This window comes from Hypomesus transpacificus, chromosome 8, assembly GCF_021917145.1.
Source record: "Hypomesus transpacificus isolate Combined female chromosome 8, fHypTra1, whole genome shotgun sequence".
In the NCBI taxonomy this organism is placed as follows: domain Eukaryota; kingdom Metazoa; phylum Chordata; class Actinopteri; order Osmeriformes; family Osmeridae; genus Hypomesus; species Hypomesus transpacificus.
The window spans coordinates 14,054,281-14,072,453 of record NC_061067.1 but is presented as its reverse complement, the minus strand read 5'-3'; positions in this window follow the sequence as shown (position 1 = coordinate 14,072,453).

The following is an 18,173-nucleotide window of genomic DNA, read 5'->3' as shown; positions in this document are numbered from 1 at the left end:
AGTGTATGTATTAGGATATAGAAAACGATTGTACAATTTATAAAGTTTGCTAAGTACCTCACGTACTGTACCAGTACAGTAGTCTGAACTACAGTACAATAGAGCTAGTCGGCTCATATTTCATATTTTACACTGTCTGTATCTGGTTTACTCGCTCACGTTATTGGAACAGTAGTCGGCTAAACTCAAACTGTATTTAGATCGGTTGCGTCCCATTAACTAGTCGGCTAAAACGGACGATACTGTAGGTTGCTTGATCATGTCATGTTACAATACAGAGGCCAATGAATACATACATAAATTACAATGACAGTTGTTCTAATAACTAGACTAACTAGCTCACGTTTCATGAGTAGGCTACAGTGGGCAATGTTGAAGAATTTTTAACAGCATAAATAATAACAGATTTAGTATTACAGTATATTGTTTAATTGAAACGATCTAAATAAAATCATTTTTATCACTCTATGCACATTGTCTTTTGTAGAGATCAATATGAAGAAGTTTTTCCCTGGAAAAATGCAAGTCTCCTTCAGAAAAGGCCCGTCTGGGTATTTGAGACAGGACCCCTCTGAAGAAGCTCAGAGGATCAAAGAGAACCCCTCCCCCCAGGACAAGTCTGCACCTCAAAGGGAAGACTTGGTGAAAACCAACGCCCACACAGAGGTGTTTCTGAGAGGGGGGGATGTGTCTGACCGGCTTGAGGTGTTAGGTGAATACATCCTCCAGTTTGGAAAATACAAAGGAAAGTCCTTCAGGTGGCTGCTGGAGAATGATGTAGGCTACACCTTGTACCTCATCAACAAGGTAGAGCAGGAGCAGACAGCCGGGCAGTTCAACCCAGCGGGCCACAGTAAAGACAGCCTACTGTCCTTCCTGGAGTACACCAAAGGCTTTCAGGAAATTGAGGACCTCCGGAGGTACTCTGTCAAAAGACCCGCTGCACCCGTTGCCTCTGACCATGACAACCTAGTTGGCTTTGGTTCCAGGGCTAAAAGCACCTGGGGGGAGATTTGGAACGGTAGAGCCGATGGGTACGCAGCGTTCATAATGGGAAAGAAGTGCGTGCAGCGCAGCAAAATGCACAATCTGCAGCAGTACCTTATGAAGCAAAGGACCCTGACAGCATCCACACTTCAACCCCTTAATGTTGCCGACTCCAATACCACCTCAACCCCTGCCTCTCATCCTCCAGGTCTGTTCATGTAACATACATCACTTACATAACGGTTTACATATTTGTTCCATACAAATTGTAATGTGACCTTTGTTTTATTTCCTAGTCATAGAGGATGATGAGGATTTGGAGAGGGCAATGCTGAGTCTGTCCTCTTCCAAGTTTGGGACCCAGCTGAGTGAGTTAACTAAAGGAACATGTCCATACTTATTTCAGTCACTTTCATATCAATTCAAATGTATTATTTAAACATAATGCAATGTACTCGTTGTCTGTCCAGGTTCACCAGCAGTAGAAGCCGTTGGGACATCGGCTTCATCCACTGCTAGAGGTTAACCATCCATCAGTTTTGGAGGATAATTTGGTCACCCGCAGAATTATCTACCATAACTGAGTTTTAATATGCTTGTTTATTATTTTGGTCGTGTTCTGGCCTGTTCTGATGCTTGTGTTCTTTTGTTCTACTTACTACTGTCCCTAAGGATGTAACATGTCAGCGATGAGGGTAAGTGTTCATATTGGTTCTATTTGTGCATGCTTTCTATAAAGCTGTGTCAAGGGTTTGGCATGCCAATTGGACAAGGATGAAAAAGTCTGTAGCACACTTTCATTTAAAATTAAAAACGTAATTTAACTATGACTTCTTTACTTACCTACATGAAAACTGCAGTTTCTCTCTCCTTTGAAATCTAGATGCCAAACCCTTGACTATTTATTATTTTATTTTGGTATTGTCACTGAGCTTTACCTGTTATCATTGAAATATCAAATTGATATAGTTAGATTTTATAGAAGAATATCAAATCTATCTATATACCATTTGATTAAAAAAAAATCTTCATTTGTATTAATTTATTAAACTAATCAGAATGCATTTATTAATCAGAATGCAGGGATAGCTTTGTTATTATGTTGATAACAAGTAAGGCAGAAGTGACTCTTACCAATTACACATACAAATAAGATTGGCACGCCAAACTGTGTCGAGGGGTCAGATGATAACACTTCGTTTTCCTTAACAGTGAGGAGCAAACCAACAGCTACACTCTCTAGACCAACTGACTGCCCCACAACTGCTTCTCCTTTGCAAGGTTGATATCTGTACATGTATGTCTCATATTTATTTGCTATGAAAGTGTCTCCCATTCATGTTTAAGTTTGTGTTATTTTATCTCCACCAGCTTCCTCCGCTCCAGTGAAGGTCTGCCTACCGGTACCTCCTCAGCTGCTTGCCTTGGGTCAATCTTTGATCCCACTACCAACTTTGTCAGAACACAGTATGTCCTTTCATTTTCAATGGACACAAACTCTTATTTTGTTGTCTATAAACAAGTTAGTTTTCTGAAAAGTAAAACATTGTCATTTCATGCCACTTATTGAGAGAAAAGAGAAACAGAATGTTTTCACGGCCGATTAAATGTTAATATCTCAATCTGGTTTTTGCTTTTTCACAGCTCTGTCACACCCTGCTCCTCCAGTAGACCCTGCATCCAGTGAACAGCCTGCACCCTCTCCTGCAGTATCCATTAGTGTCCCTAGCTATGACTCGGATGTCTGTCGCTGGACCTGCTCCAATCAGCAGCGGATCTGGATTAAGACGGAGATGGAAGCTTTGGGGCTGTGGCCAGGTTCACGCCCAGTACGCCATCTGATGAAGATGGTCTCTTTGTGGCGCTACCCACCTCAGCCAGAGCTTATTGAGACCTCTTCTGACCTGCCCTCCCCCAAATATTTCCAGCTCCATCCGTTTTTCATCTGGAAACCAGAGAATGACATCATGGAGTGCCTAAGAAACAATTACATGCTCCCATGTCTCCATGGTTGTCCGCAGCCGATGATAGCATCGGCGGGGGTGGGGAGGCCTCGTGTCATTGTTGGCATGAGTGGCCAATATTACATTTTTGCATCCCGTCTGTGCTGCAAGACCTGCAGGAAGCACTGGTTTGCTGACAACCCTCAGTGGTTGGACAAACTTCCGCAGCGCTTCACTAACATCCTGCCAGCCTTTCTGACCTACAAAAAGGCCATCTGCAAAACGGTGTTGCATGAGCTGAGGCGCACGGGTAAATCACCCAATGACATGGCCAAACAGGTGACGGAGATGCTGCACCTAAAATATGAGCAAGCTCATCTCTCCTACCTGCACTGTGTGCAGAATGTCCAGGACACAGAGGTGGGCTTGGGTGGCCAGAAAACAATCAGTGCCTTCATCAGGGGGCACAACCAGGTGCCTCCTTTTGGAGGTTATGAAGACGCTGATGGTTGGAGTGGAGTGTCAGTGTCTGCACAATACCTGACAGACTGCTTGCTCCAGGAGTTTCGACGCCAGGAGCCAGCAATCAACAAGCTCCTACAGGGGACCTTTGGGCAGGTGTTGAGATCTGACCACACGCGCAAGATTGCCAGAAAGGTTACTCTCTCCTCAGGGGCCATGTCATCCTACGCCATCATGAACGAGAACTGGATGATCCTCTCCTGGGTGATGGTGCAGTCTGAGTCTGAGCGCTCCTTGGAGCCAATGTATGAAGGTCTGGCCAACCGCTACACTGCTGCTGGACTGGACATGGCCAAGTACCACTGGGTGGACAGGTATGGCTATTATATAGCACACAATTCATAAGACATGTAAATCATATAATGTGAATGTAACTACATTTCTTTTGTAAATGTAGCCCATATATTTGCATATTTCTCATTTAGTTTTCTTCCATTTTGGTAATTGTGTAGAGACTGCTGTGCAGCATTCAGGATTCCAGACTCCCACCCTGGTGAACATCTAGTGTGGGATGCTTGGAAGACCACAGAGGCTGTGTTGGCAGAGGTCACTGCAGGGGAGCTGTCCAACACCTGTGCCTCAAGGTCAAAATTCAACCCGGACATAGAAATGAAGCTGGACCTGTTTCACTGCATGAGGCGTTTTTGCAGGGAGTGTGTGTCTGAGCATCATTCCCTGTACAGTTCCTACTGCCAGTTCCTCTCCGCTGCCTTCCTTGTGGTCGACCAGGAAGATCTGCAGAGGCTGAAAGTTGCATACACTTTCTGTGGCATTGTGCCTCCAAACCCCACCAAGCAGCACATCCGGGATCACTGCAGGACCAAGATCCCTCAGCCTCAGGAGCTGGTGACCAGGATAGAGGAGGTTCTTCAGCACTTCCAAATGTCCAAGGACCCAGACAATGTCCCGCTCTTCAAGCCAACAATGTTGAAGACCTGGAGGATCCAGCGGGTCCACATACTGAGGGGCTGCCTCAGTGACCCAGAGCTGAAAGACGGGATCATGTACAGGTATGGGGGAACCTTACAGCTGAATCATGTCCAGGGGGAGGGAGCCAGAGTGCCCATCTGGATCCCAGTCCGAGGCACTTCCCAGCAGGAAGGCTACCACTTTCACCAGGCCCAATGGGTGACTGGCAACCGTGTCTCCCCTGAGCTGTTCCAGGCCCAGGGTATGACTGGAGTGGCACGCTGGAACTTTGAGAGGCTGGTGGACCTGAAACAGCCTGATGTCCTCCTTCCAGCGATGTTTGACCCTGTGCTCATGATGGAGCTGAATGCAGCCTCTGTAAGGGTGACAGGCCAGCCCAAGTACAAAGCCTTGTACGTCTCAAACAGGGACACTGGAGAAATGTTTGGGTTGAAATACCTGGAACCTGGCTGTCGTCCGGTACCTATCGACTGGGACAAATACAGAACCCCTGGCCCCACTCAGCCCTGTCCCCCTACGACTGCAAACACCCAGTCCTCACTACAGTCCTCCAGCGAGCCCTCCATAGCGCTCTTTCATTGTCCTGCGCCTCTCCCCCCTGCTGCACTGAATCTTAAGCGTGAGAGTTCAGAGGAACCCCAGGACAATACTGACTAAATTCTGATTCTGAAAGGAACATTTTGAATTGTACACATATTTACACGTACAGACATCCATGTGTGGTTTTCAAAAACAAACTATACACTGTATTTACTAACAATAAACTGCATCCAATTTGTTTCTCAGCTGTGCCATACACACCGACCCTTCCAATGGCTGCCTCTCCTCGGAGTGCCCGCACCGGGCCTGTTAAAACTGGAGGCCGGGTCTTTGTGCTCGACCACACCAGGTGGACTAGCCCTATGAAAGTGGCCATTGATGGTCTGCTCACCACGTACCATGGACAGAAGGACATGCTGAGGCTTGTGGACCATGAGTATGCAGCCATGGTCCACAGTTCCATCACTGACCCAAACTCCCTCCTACACCCGACAACACGGCTGCACATCTGCAGATATATAAAATATCTGGCCAAGCTGCAGAACACCAGCTCCTCACTTAATGTCAGTCCAGAAAAGCTGCTGGAAACCCAACAGCTGTGGCAGCGCTTGACTGAGAACAGTGACACTGTCACTGTGCCTGTAACCACCCTCTCACCTGCCACTGTGAATCCTCCAGCCAAGGCATCGCCACTGACAGAGGAAACGATTGAGAGAATGGTGAGTGACATTCTGCAAAGACAGCAGCAGCAACAGCAACAAGCCAGAGGACAAAAGAAGAAAACAAAAACCTGTCTTTCCTGTGGCCAGCCCAAGTCCCGGTTTGAAAACGATGGCTCATCCATTCATTTTTTTTTTACCAAAATGGGCCATCCAGGTACTTTTACTGCTCAACCAAAGTCCACCAAAAATATGGGGCAGAGGGACTTACAAACCCCAGGATGGAATTGGTGGACTTCATCGACACCCCATTTTTTGAGCGGGAGCTTGCTGCAACGCAAAAGTGCAGCAAAAAAGTGCAGGGCCAGAAGGCCAAAAGGAAGGCAGCAGATGTGCCACCACAGGGGCGGCTGTGCAGGTTCTGCCACCGTGTCTTAAAACAAGGCCCTGATAGCCCTCATGTCCACACAGGATTCCCAGGAGTGGCAGGGAAGTATGTCTACTGTCCTGCTAAGGTGTTCTCCCTGTATCAGGACCAAGGCATGGAGAAGGAGCTGATCTGGGGGGACTTCAAGGGTTCAGCCTTTTATGAGGCAGAGAGGTTGAGATGGCTGGCTGAGAAGGGGAAATAAATAGGAGAGTGTAAATAATGGTGTGTAATTAGTAATGTGCACATAATCTTGTGTAAATAATAGCCGTGTGAATAGGGATGTAAAATAATAGAAACTGTGAAAGGGTGTGTCATAGTAGAGTGTAAATAATGATGTGTTATTAGTCATGTGCACATAATTGTGTGTAAATAATAGTGATGTAAAATAATAGAAACTGTGAAAGGGTGTGTCATAGTAGAGTGTAAATAATGATGTGTAATTAGTCATGTGCACATAATTGTGTGTAAATAATAGTGATGTGAAATAATAGAAATAGTGAAAGGGTGTGTCATAGTAGAGTGTAAATAATGATGTGTAATTAGTCATGTGCACATAATTGTAAATAGTTTTTTGCTTTTGAACTTGAGTCTTAATACACTATAAAACAAAGTTCAGATTTCAGCATGAGTTGTCTTGGATTTATTGCTATCATCTATACAGAACACAGAAAATATTTAAAAAAAAACTATGGATGACAAAAGTTTCATATTTGGACTGACTTGATATTTAAGCTATATAAATTACTTCATTTTACAAAAACTTAGTACAAAAAACATACCAGGGCTTAAAAATAAATCAGCTTTTGGGGAATTGAACCCCGGTCTCCGGCATGACAAAAACAGACACGTAAAATCCAGTTTTTTCTGTTACACCTATCCGTAACTGGCCCCCGCGTGGCAGGCGAGAATTCTACCACTGAACCACCAATGCCATCCTGGTCAACAATCGCCACCCATCAATTTAGAAGATCATGAAGGAACAGCATAGCACAGTACAGCATGAGCATGACCTGTGGCACATAGTAAAGAACATGAAAAAACGACTACTTAAGATCAAGTCACCGGATCTGATGGAATGGGTTAGGTGCATATCCAACTACCTGTAGTTCTCTGTGGCAGCATGCAGTGGGAATAAGACAAAACTGATGGAGAAGTGGACCTCTATACTGCATCATATGACCAATGTGCACGAGTGGCTGAAATTCTCCAGGTGTGAACACCCTCCATATACACCTGAAGAAGAAAGGTGCCGTCCCTGGATCCAGGAGAAGTAAACAGCATTTGAGGGTCGGCAAAAGGTTGTTCTGGATAAGTTGTTGCTGAAGAATCTGGAGAAAACCACTGCAGGCATCCACACAGGACAGATAGTGTACATTCTCTTTTCACGAAATACACTACAAAAAGAAAAAAATATAGCCATGAATGTTTTGAGTGGTTTTCAAACTTTTTTTTCGGCGACCCACATTTTCAAATTGACAAACCATTGCGATATGAAAAGGGGTGTTTGCAAATAAACAATTTCCCTATCGTTATTATTTATTTGTTCAATTCATTCAAATTGTCATCAGTAATAATATACGACACCACAGCTGCTCTGCTAATGCATGCAGAGTCTGTGTTTGATGTGATGCAAGTTCTGAAAGAAAGATAGGTACTTCCCAGTGCCGCCGCTCCAATAACGCGCACCACGTGCTGTGCGTAGGGCACCAAGTCTTGAGGGGGCACCAAAAAATTGCCAATTGAAAAATCATCATAGTTATTGGGGTGTGCTGGCCTTCGGCGAGCACAAACCATTGTTATCTCACATATATATTATTATTATTATTCTTTTTGCCCCCCTAAAACTTTGTCAATATTTGGACTACATAGACAACCTAGGTGTCAAACGTTTCGTCTTGGTAGCGATTGAGTTGCCTGTATTTGGATTTACGTTCCATTGCACAGTTTAGGAGGTTTCAACGTTTTTGTGGCGAAAAGTGAAGCTAACGGTGGCTAACTTGCTAGCCACAGTCACTAACGTCACGAAAACTCGAGTGACTATCTCTAGCAGAACATTAGTTTAGCAGCTTGTTAACTTCTGGGAGATGGCTAGGCTAACTGCTTTACTGCAAGACAGCTGCAGAAACGCCACAAGCAAAGAGGCCTGGTTGATAACTGTTTGCTCATTTTACTTTGTGATATGACACACAATTGTGATGTGCAATGTACAGTATAAAGTAATATCATTAAGGAAGAACATTTACTTTCAGAAACAGCCGGCTACTATTTCACCGAAGCATTAGTATCATGACATTAGCCTCTGTTGCCCGGGCAACACATACTACAGTGGTCTATTATGCATCTGTTTTCAATCGTTAAAATAAACATTCCTCACAAATACATTTTCGTTGTAGGATTTATTATGCCATTAGATTACAAGTAAATGATTTTTGAGTGAAATTATCATTACCTGTGGTTTCAAACCAGTGTAGCTCACTGCAACGTTGTAGCCTATAGTCTAGTACTGTAGCTAACAAAAACATCTCCACGGCTGTTTACAGTACTGTTTGAAACGGCAGCACATGTTTGGCACTACCCTTACTTAAATCAAAAGTATTTTAACAAGTGAAACTATCTGATTAGTGACTACTAACCTGAACTCCATTGCCACAGCCTAAACGTTGACAATCTGTTCATTAAAATAATACATTTCAGCCTAGACCGTACAATGGAAGTAACATTAAATCGAATTCAACCAACACAATCTCTACCAAGACAGTCTAGTACAGTAGTAGTAGCCTACAATTTACAGGGGCAGCTTCTCTACGCTAGGTCTATATCCCATTTTGCCTTGTTACTGACAATTAGGTCCATTTTTACACCGGTCTGCCAAATGTATTTGTTTTGATTCAACTATGAGGTTGCTGATCACCATTCCCTCTTGCAGGGGAAGTAACAAGACCTTGTGCCTAAGCTCCGTGAGAAGCGTGGCATGCTTCCCAGCCCGGACATAATGGTGCTCCACGTCGGGAGAAACTACCTCAGCCAAGTGACCGGGCTAGACCTGACGAGGCGGATGAAGCGAGACCTGGGGGCCATCATGGAGATGTTCCCAAACACTCTGCTGGTGTTTTCGGATATCCTGGAACGCTGCGTCTGGAGGTATCAGAGGAGCACCAGCGCTTTTGGTATCGACAGGGCAAGACATCGAGTCAACGCAGCGGTGTCCAGCTTCCTGGCCGACCGTGGGATGGGGAGCATTCAACACCCCCAAATACGACACGGTTTCGTATGGATGTACCGTCCCGATGGTGTCCACCTTGATCACGTTGGAATCATTGTGTTCTTGGGAAACATCTAAGACGGACTCCGACGACTCCTGTGCTAGCCACAGCACACACAACAACGACTCTTTTAAAAGCCACCCAAAATGTAAAAAAGAACAATTAGACCGTTCAAAGTACCGTTGTAATTGTACAACCAAGGGTTCTTACAGTGTTAAATGGTACCATCTTTACATCTTTGAAGTGTGTCATAAAAAGCGGCGTCATGTAGCTTAGCTCACTGTGTCCTACTCTTTAAAGCGAGCAACTCTACATTCATACGTCTCTGAGCTTGCTTTAAAATAACAGAAAACATTAATATATTTACATTGATACATGAAGATGCTTATATATTGATTATTAATCAATATGTCCTACCACTTGAGAAACACTGTTCTACACATAATTAGACAAATGCAATATTAGACATCCCATAGCCTACAACCTCATAACCAGGTGCAACAGGTGTCTCAAGAGTATTAAGGAGTTGAAGAAGCAGATGCTGTGTCTTCCTCTTGTTGGACAACCAACAAGTTGTTTATATCTGAATACAATTTACTAAGTTACCTACTGAGCGATACCATCTGAGTGATACATGTCATTTTTACAAAATTATTATCAAGGGAACACAATGGTCAGAACTGCAGTCATACAGTTAAATGCTTTTTAAAATATGTAAACACCAGGAGACTATGGGTAGCTGGGGCAGCCGCAAGCACACCCTCACAATTTCCCCAGAAATTGTATGCTCTCTAGTTACAATTATAATGCCAATATTATTTCAGTAGGCCTATATAAATATTACGCACCTTTTAGGCATGTTTATCACAAAACAGGCAAAACAAGATATATGTAATTGCTCAAAAAACGTTACGATGGTGCCCCCCCCCCCCCCCCGACAAAACAAAACAAAAATAAATACACACTCAACTTTCCAAGCTCGCCATGGGTGCCCTTTCCTATCTTAGTGGCCTGACGAACTTTGACAGTAGGCTAGGTAAAGTTTTCGAAAATTGCCTCAAAAAGACAACAGGAGTCAGGGGCAGAAAAAAGAAAGAAAAAGAAACTGCAAGATGATGCCCGTGCATCACTTTCAGGTAAGTCCATGTTTAATTATTGTTAAATACGGGAAATGTGGTGCTAACTTATGGTTAGTGTTACGCACGCCTCCCGAAAGAGGAAACGCAACGCCCTGCTGCGCACAAGAACCACAAGAGGTATGGAGTCGTGGTGCGAATCAAGGGTAAACAAGCCCAACTGTCGCTTATCAGGACTTGGAGCGCAACTCAGAGATGCTGCAAAAGCTACCGTCGATTATGGAACATCTGGATGAACGCCAGATAACTGATCTTGTCTCCCTAATACATGCCTTCCTTGATGTGTTTCAAGATGTGCCTAGACGCACCTCTGTCCTGGCACATGACGTGGATGTTGGGAACAATACTCCCATTCGACAGCATCCCTACCGAGTGAACGCCCAGAAGAGAGAGGTGATGAAAGGTGAGGTGGAATACTTACTGAAAAATGATATGGCCAAGCCCAGCAATAGCGCGTGGAGTTCTCCATGCATTCTGGTTCCTAAACCAGACGGTACGTCCCGCTTGTGCACTGACTACCGTCGGGTTAACGCAGTTACGGTGCCGGACTCTTTTCCGCTACCTCGTATAGAGGACTGCATCAACCAGATAGGTTCTGCTGCCTTCGTTAGCAAGCTCAATTTGCTGAAAGGTTACTGGCAAGTGCCGCTGACCCCTCGAGCTTCCGATATTTCAGCCTTTGTGACACCTGACAACTTTATGCAGTATACTGTTATGCCTTTTGGGATGTGCAATGCACCTGCTACATTTCAGAGGCTGGTAAAAATTGTCTTCGCGGATATCCCTAACTGTACTGCATACCTTGACGACATTGTGATACACTCGCTTACCTGGTCTGACCATATTTCCACACTAACAACAGTGTTTCAGCGTTTAAAGGAAGCTTCCTTGATTCTCAATCTGGCCAAATGTGAGTTCGGGAAGGCTGTGGTAACCTACCTAGGGAAGCAGGTGGGACGTGGTGAAGTGCGCCCTATTGCTGGCAAGGTTGAAGATATTGCTAGTTTCCCTACTCCCAAAACACGCTGCCAGTTGCGCAGTTTTCTGGGTATGGTGGGGTACCACCGTACCTTTTGTAAGAACTTCTCCACGGTAGTAGCTCCCCTTACGTCGCTGTCAGCCCTAAGGTACCCTTCGAATGGACTACGGAATGTGACACCGCGTTTGGGTCAGCTAAAGCGTTGCTCTGCAGTGCCCCTGTCCTTGTTGCGCCTAACTTCGAGAAACCATTTAAGCTGGAGGTCGACGCCAGTATGGTTGGGGTGGGTGCTGTTCTTCTTCAGGAAGATGACGAGGGAGTGGATTGACCGGTTAGCTACTTTTCAAGAAAGTTTAATCCTTGTCAGACAAGGTACTCTACCATAGAGCAGGAGACATTATCCTTGTTGTTGGCTTTACAGTTCTTTGAGGTATACATTGGATCCAGTGCTGTGCCTGTTATGGTCTTTACCGACCATAACCCGTTGACTTTCCTAAGACAGATGTACAACCAGAACCGGCGCCTCATGCGGTGGGCTCTGATTGCGCAAGAATACAATTTGTGCATTAGTTAAGTGAAAGGGACGAGTAACGTAGTGGCTGACGCTTTATGCATCCCTGGGAGGGGGTTTGCGTTTTTTTTTTGGGTGGGTGTGTTACGTCCCCAGTGCTCCATTCTGTGTCCGTATGTCTTGTTTGTGTGTGTCTCTTTTTCCTTCAGGTTTGCCATCCTGGGCAGGATGGTTTTGGAGGCGGCGGCTGATGGGTCGAAGACCCTGATCAGGACTCCGCTCCGCCCCCCTCGTCAGTGGCTACACCTGTGCTGTCCCTCACATAAGCCCCAGTGGTTGACCAGCGAGGGGGCTGGACTGACTGCTGTCTCTATTGTTCTGTGTGCTGCTTTCTGACATTTGGGGGTCTGTATAAGTCATTTGTATCTGTGGTAACGTCGTTTATTATTTGGGATAACACCCTTCTGCTTTTGTTTCCAGGGGGAGAGGGGAAAGCCACGTGCTTTAGGCCAGAGGCCCCGGGGCTTACATTACCCGTAGGTCAACCCTATTGTCTATACACACTAGGTAAGACCTGGGCCAACCAACCTCTGTATTTTGGGTAGAGCGCCAGAATTACGGTGCTAGTTAGGGCATTACTGTGATAAGGTAGGGATAGAGATTATTATTTAGCTTTCTTTGTTTTGGTTGTGCCCAGCCCCTTTTCCCCCTGCACGTTTATTTCTCAGTAATTAAAAGTACTGATTCCAGGTGCTCCAGGCGTAACACTTTGCAGGCGCTCACACTGTTGCAAAGTGTTACGCAACTCCAAACCATCGTCACACCTCCCATCCAGGCCCACATTCGACACCACCACTGCCACGCTGGACACGGCGGGTTGGTCTGGCTGGTCTGACTTACTGGAACAACTGCTGGGGGAGTCACGCACATGATAAGCCTTCAGCATGTAGGGGTGTGTATGAGATAGTTGGTGTCACTGAGCTTTTTGTCTACCGAATACGGACCAGAGAAACTGTCAGAAAGTGACGAGCCGGCAACTGGCAGTAAAGCAAGCACTTGCACTTACCTGGCAGAAAACAACGGTCTTTTGTCCTCCTGTCGTACCGCACCTTCATGCGTTGTTGTGTAAAGGTCAGTGACTCTCTAGCTAGCCTGCCCACAGCATGCAGCCTTTCCCGTATTTTACTAACAAACTCCAATACGTTTGTAGGTGTTTTACTGGGTGAAACAGACAGGACACGCTCTTTCAACACCTTTAGTGGACCGCGTGGTGTGTGTCCAAAGACCAGGTCAGCAGGGCTAAAGCCTAAAGACTCTTGTACCGTTTCTCTGATGGCAAACAGAACAAAGGGCACTCCCTCATCCCAATCTGCACTGGTATCCATGCAGTACTTTTTTAGCATGGCCTTAAGTGTCTGATGCCAGCGCTCGAGAGCCCCCTGGCTCTCAGGATGGTAAGGGCTAGAGACCTGGTGCGAGATAGACAGATTCCTTAACACAGCAGAGAACAACTTGGACATGAAGTTTGTCCCTTGGTCAGTCTGGAGCACTGTAGGAAGTCCGAACGTGGAAAAGAACTTAACCAGCGCCTTAACCACGGTCTTAGCTGTGATGTTACGAAGTGGGACAGCCTCTGGGTACCTAGTGGCACAACACATGATGGTGAGCAGATATTGGTTACCTGACCAAGTTTTTGGTAGCGGACCAACACAATCGAGGATCACTCGCTCAAACGGTTCCCTGACCACAGGAATCGGATGAAGTGGCACACGAGGAACAGGCTGGTTTGCTTTTCCTGCAAGCTGGCACACATGACACGTCTTACAGTACTGTAAAACATCAGATTTTAAACCCGGCCAGAAAAAATGTCGGAGGACTCTGTTGTATGTCTTAGTTATTCTTAAGTGTCCAGACCAAGCAGGGTCATGAGCCAGGGACAGCACCTGCTGTCGTAATGGGGTAGGAACTACCACTTGCCTAACCGTATCCCAGTCCTGACCTGTTCTATGCGCGGCCCACCTACGCATTAACACACCCGCATCTACGAAGTACGAAGCGACCCTCTGTTCTGTTTCAGAGGAGACAACTGCGTCGAAACACTTGCGAAGGCCAAGGTCTTCTTTTTGCCATTTAATCAGCCTGTCTGGAGTGATCGACAACTGGGTGTCGTGCAACAAGGGTGCGACTCCGCATTCCACACCCGTTTGTTGCACTGGAGAAGACTGTACCTGCGACACTGAAGCTGCCTTTAGGGCTGGCTCAACAAAAAACGAATCAGACAAGTCCACCACGTCTCCCAGCTTACAAGACTGTGCCCTCGTTAGGACACAGGCCGGAAACACATGGGGAAAAGCTTCAATCATCTTGTCGTCGGCTGTTTCGGGCTTTGGGCTGTCTACAACCTCCAACACTGGAGACACATTACCACCTGCAATATCATTCCCCAGCAACAGGGTGACTCCTTCCACCGGCAACCGAGGCACCACACCAACTCGTAAACGTCCCGACACCACGTCTGACGCTATATGGACCCAGTGTAAGGGAACAGACACCGTTTTCATTTCGAAACCCTGTAGGAGGACATGCGAGCCACAGTACGTTTCAGCAGACCAGGGCAAAATGTCTGCAAGTATGACTGACTGCGCCGCACCAGTATCGCGCAGGATCCGTATCTGCTTACCATGATGTAGACCAGGGGTGTCGAGCTCCGGTCCTCGAGGGCCGCTGTCCTGCATGTTTTAGATGTTTCCCTGATCCAGCTCACCTGATTCAAATGAATGGTCGTTATAACAACCCTTTTAATTGAATCAGGTGTGTTGGAGCAGGGAAACATCTAAAACATGCAGGACAGCGGCCCTCGAGGACCGGAGTTCGACACCCCTGATGTAGACCCTCCGCAAGCGAAACGCTTCCGCTAGACACAAACGGAGCGTACAGAACATCAGGCCTTGACGTTTCTGCAGGTCGGACTAACCCGACGGTTTTCCTACCGGAGGGGGGTGAGGACTGCCTCCTACCCCTCAAAACTGGACAATCCGAAATGCACACGAGAAGCGGTTGGGGTTACCACACGGCCTTCCATCCTAGACCAACCAAACACTGTTTGTGGTTCTTGAACTCCTCAAGTAGAGCCAACTCCCTGAGATCCGCAAACGTAGTGGCCTTACTGGCTGAACACCAGCGGTCAAATACTGATTCCTTATCTCTTAGCGAACTCTACATACGAGCGGTTTGATGGTTTCTTGAAGTTCCTGAACCGTTGCCGATAGGCTTCGGGGACCAGCTCATATGCACGCAACACAGTTGCCTTAACTATGTCGTACTACAAACTGTCTTCCAGGGAGAGCGCATCTACTACCTCCTGGGCCTTCCCTGACAGCTTATATTGCAGGAGAAGAGGCCAAACATCTCTTGGCCAGCGCAGCGCAGCAGCCACACGCTCAAAAGCAAAGAAGTAACTATCTACTTCAGCCTCCCGAAAGGGTGGCACCAGTGCGATGTTTTTGCTTACCTCGAACTGGGCCGTCTGACTTGGTGAGGGGGCCCCATTGACACCTGCCTCTAGCTCTAGCTGCCTTATCCTAACCCTCGCCTCCAAGTCAGCATCTATCCTCCGTTTCTCTAACTCAAACTCGAACAGTCCGGCCTGCTCTCTCTCTTTACGCTCAACCTCCAGTCGGGCCATTCTCATCTTGAGCCTAGCCGTAACAGAAGCCGGAGAAGCACCAGTGCTGCCTGCAGAGGACGCCCGGTCCGGAGAAAGCCCATGTGTCTGGCTACCCTCCTCCTCTTCTTTCTCGCGAGTGACCAACAAACCCTTCTCCACCAAGCCATGCCCAACCGGGGCCAGGAGCTCAGCCTTACGGGCCGCCTTCAGGACGGTAAGGCCATAGAGGTCGGCTATGGCATGAAGGTCCTCTACACGCAACGCCTCCAGCCAAGCTACAGAGGGCTCCTCAATAAAACCGGACACGGCCGAGGTAGCCATACCACACACAAAGCTAACAAAGCTGCAAAGCTAACAACAAAACACGGCACAGAATGCCAAAACCCCCAGGCTCACATCACGCCAAACACACCCCACTCACCAGAACCCACAGGGACTCAGCGCAGCAGAGCTGTGGATCGCTTGGATCCCGGACGAGCCCCCAATCTGTTACGCACGCCTCCCAAAAGAGGGAACGCAACGCCCTGCTGCGCACAAGAACCCTATGACTGGACGGAATGAGGTATGGAGTCGTGGTGCGAATCAAGGGTAAACAAGGCCAACTTTCGCTTATCAGTACTTTTAATTAGAGCGAATAGTGTCCTACTGAGTGTACATTGTGACTGTCTCCTGACTAAGTAAGTGACTTCAATTTGTAGTATTGTGTTGTGTTTTTGCTAAATCTTGTGTCTGGGCAAGGCTGATAGACAGCAGTTATCCAGGCCGTTAAGTAAAGTAGCTAGCTAGAGATCGAGTTCAGGGCACTTGCCGCTGCGTGAGACCCTGGCCTTTGTTTACATAATTAGGGTCATTGTTGAAAGTAGTTAAATAGCCCTGACTTCTGTAACCAGATTCAGAGCAAATAGTGTCCTACTGAGTGTACATCGTGACCGTCTCCTGACTAAGTAAGTGACTTCAATTTGTAGTATTGTGTTGTGTTTTTGCTAAATCTTGTGTCTGGGCAAGGCTGATAGACAGCAGTTATCCAGGCCGTTAAGTAAAGTAGCTAGCTAGAGATCGAGTTCAGGGTACTTGCCGCTGCGTGAGACCCTGGCCTTTGTTTACATAATTAGGGTCATTGTTGAAAGTAGCTAAATAGCCCTGACTTCTGTAACCAGATTCAGAGCGATTAGTGTCCTACTGAGTGTACATCGTGACCGTCTCCTGACTAAGTAAGTGACTTCAATTTGTAGTATTGTGTTGTGTTTTTGCTAAATCTTGTGTCTGGGCAAGGCTGATAGACAGCAGTTATCCAGGCCGTTAAGTAAAGTAGCTAGCTAGAGATCGAGTTCAGGGTACTTGCCGCTGCGTGAGACCCTGGCCTTTGTTTACATAATTAGGGTCATTGTTGAAAGTAGCTAAATAGCCCTGACTTCTGTAACCAGATTCAGAGCGATTAGTGTCCTACTGAGTGTACATCGTGACCGTCTCCTGACTAAGTAAGTGACTTCAATTTGTAGTATTGTGTTGTGTTTTTGCTAAATCTTGTGTCTGGGCAAGGCTGATAGACAGCAGTTATCCAGGCCGTTAAGTAAAGTAGCTAGCTAGAGATCGAGTTCAGGGTGCTTGCCGCTGCGTGAGACCCTGGCCTTTGTTTACATAATTAGGGTCATTGTCAGCTGCGCCTTGCATATTTAAGGCGCCTGGCACTCTAGAGGCAGCCTCGCCTAGCAGCCTCGGTGCACGAAGACTCAGTCGAACAAAGACAGGGAGTCTACCGGCGGGAGTCCACCGAGGAAGGCCGACTGGGCCGGATCACCTCTTCTGATAAGTATCAACCTATTTATATTTATATTATATCTTACTTAGAACATTTTCATAGCTAGCATGTGTTTCTTTAGCATTCCTGTTCATTACACTACCCGTAGACGTAGATATGTCACAAAGTATATACGGTCTACTTCTAACCTTCACTACCTATCCAGATCTTCTCCACCTGTCCTCTCTCTTTCTTTAGGGCTCTGGAACTGCCAGTCTGCTGTGAACAAGGCAGACTTCATCCCAGCGTTTGCATCTCATGCTTCTCTTCATGCCCTTGCGCTGACTGAGACATGGATCCGCCCAGAGAACACTGCAACTCCAGCTGCTCTCTCCGTCAACCACTCCTTCACTCACTCACCCCGCTCAACCGGGCGGAGTGGTGGGACAGGGTTGCTTCTATCCCCACAAATAAAATACACATCCACACCACTCCCTGTTACTGCCAAATCATTTGAACATCATTATGTTATGCTAACTGATTCTATCAAAGCATGCTTAATTGTTCTTTACAGCCCACAAGGACCGCTAGCCGACTTTGTGGAGGAGCTGGACATGCTCCTCAGCGTCCTTCCGGATGATGGAACCCCCCTGATAGTCCTTGTGGACTTCAACATCCACCTCCAAGGAACGCAGGCCGTCGACTTCTTGTTTCTCCTGACTTCCTTTGACCTGACGCTGCTGAGCACACCTGCGACCTACAAGGCAGGCAAACAGCTAGACCTCGTCCTGACACGTAACTGTATCACTGACTTAACCTCTGTAACCCCACTGCACACTTCTGATTACTACTTTATCCAATTTTCTGT